Raw genomic sequence first — 2406 nt, 5'->3', positions numbered from 1 at the left:
TTAGCAGAGACTCTTTATATGTTTGAAGACCGTTACAATCTCCATCCAAGTCTTCTCTGTAAATTAACCAAGTTTATTCAATCTTTTCACAGAAGTCACATTTTCTAGATCTCCAGTTTCTCTCCTCAGGCTCTTTCCTGCAGCTCCATGGGAAGTCCATGGGACCACAGTGGCAACCTGTTACAAACTGTCACCATATATTTGTCATATCACAAAAATGCATCAAAAATCACCGTGGAAATAATATCTGGTCCATCTGATTCTTGCCCATAAGGGTCAGATACAAAAGCCTGCATAGAGGAGTATGTGAAGCACATCATCGACATTAATTTTTAACTTATTTTTACAAATTCACTTCGATGGCATATATTTAACTGGCTACTAGGAAGTAAAGGAGAGTCGGGATCCAGGAAGCATGTTTTTGGATGACTTTCCATTTTAGGGAATTCACGTTCTGCCTACTCCAGCTGTTGGCGCTGCCAGGTATTTGCCAGGGATCCCAGGCTGTTCTCAGTACTGTACAGGACTCTCAATGGGTACAATGGGGTGGAAACAATTTAGACATAAACAGAACCCACAAACGTGAGTTATCTGATGACTGAAAATTATATCCCTTCAGATTTTCAGAACACCGGAGTACCTGTGGTGACACCGTCATGCTATTCTCTTGAATCAGTGCACTTCTGTAAGAAATAAAAATGTGTTTTGGCTATTACTCAAGGTCCTAAGATTTGGAATCCAAAGCATTTGGAATTCATGCATACATTCATCACTTTGATTTTGCTACTTGAGTTATGAAGGTACACTTATCTATGGATAAATTACCCTTTATCTTTGGCTGAAAGCTCTGTATAACAAATTATGCCAAAACTAATATTTTTTCTTAAAATACATCTACTTTTTCAACATCTGACGTTATGGCTGGCACACTTTTTTCTAGTAAGTGATTATCTGACCTTTTTGTAGAGTTTTTCTTTTATTAAGTAGTTTTTACGGTCAGATTTATGATTACAATGTATTCTTATCATGACATTCAAGCAAATCATTGTCATTTTGTAGCACAAGTACCCAATATTGAAATTAACTGGAGGCTGACAAAATATATCTGTTTTACGCATCTCTCCATGGCCAGTGCAAAGCATCCCACTCATTTCCCAGGTTCTGGCCACCTTCCTTCTTGCTGCTGGGGGAAGGTGGAGGGATGGAGCCCCGTGATCCACTCTTGCCAGATCACAGACTTTTTGAGTTGGAACTACCCTGGGATTTGCAGCAATGATCATCACAAGAGATCTGACACTAGCTCAGCCCTGGTCTGTTCTTTCAGTGTCAATTGCTATTCAGCCACCAGCCAGATCTGATGCAAAGCATAGTACCAGTATTCTACAGAAAAGTCTGTCTTAAAACCAGATACTGCTAGTTCGTTCTCCTTGGTCCCCTGGGAGATACTGGCAGGCAAATCCTGATGTCTGGTCTGCTCAAGTGCTCTCATTCCTTACAGCTTTAATGCCTATTGTCTTCTTAGCTCTCTGAAGAAGGTCAAAACAACCTGTATTGACCCCAGGCATGCAAAATATCAAAATCTTATTAGCTGCATTTTTTCAGCACTTGGAGATTTTCATTAATTACCCTTCTGTGCCTCTAGTGTCAGCAAGAAGTGTCCTTTGGGTTGCTCACAACTTCAGTAGCTGACAGATCATCAAATATATGCTTATAAAGCTAATGCCATAGCGTAATCCCAGCTTCCATACCACAAGTCACGTCTCAGTACAGCAGTTTTAAAATGTTCCATTATTCCAGTGCACTGGGACTACCACAACATTTTCAATTTCAGAAAAAACACTTCCTATGACAATTGATTTAGGTTTATGTTTTATATTTTTATTTTCATGATTCCTCATCAGTGCCTGATTTTCAACTACTCTTCTCAGCACCTTTGAAAGTCAGTTCCTGTTTCTTTCACTAGAACACTACTTTGTACCTAGATCTGTTTTCACAGCTGCACCAGTGATGTGAGATGGCAGGTCTGTTCAGGAAAGTCAGAACATCCTCACTGGGCAATGGGAAGAGCAGGTGCTGTATGGCTACCCATAACGCTTCAACAACCAGAAGTAAAATTACCAATTAGATAACCACATGGCAGTGGAGGACAGAGCGAAATGTCTACAAACTTACTGGCCAGAGTTTTTGATGGTGACTTCTTGTGGTTTAAGCCGGCAGGCAGCTAAACACCACACAGCCATTCAACCGCAGTGGGATAAGGGAGAGAATCGGAGAGAAAAAAAAGTAAAATTCATGGGTTGAGATAAGGACATTGTAATAGGACAGAAAAGGATGGGGAAATTATAATAATAATAATGATAAAAGAATATACAAAACAGGTGATGCACAATGCAATTGCTCACCACC

Source organism: Aptenodytes forsteri, unplaced genomic scaffold (assembly GCF_000699145.1).
Source record: "Aptenodytes forsteri isolate BGI_AS27 unplaced genomic scaffold, ASM69914v1 Scaffold229, whole genome shotgun sequence".
Taxonomy (NCBI): Eukaryota; Metazoa; Chordata; class Aves; order Sphenisciformes; family Spheniscidae; genus Aptenodytes; species Aptenodytes forsteri.
Note: the sequence above shows the minus strand (reverse complement) of the source record.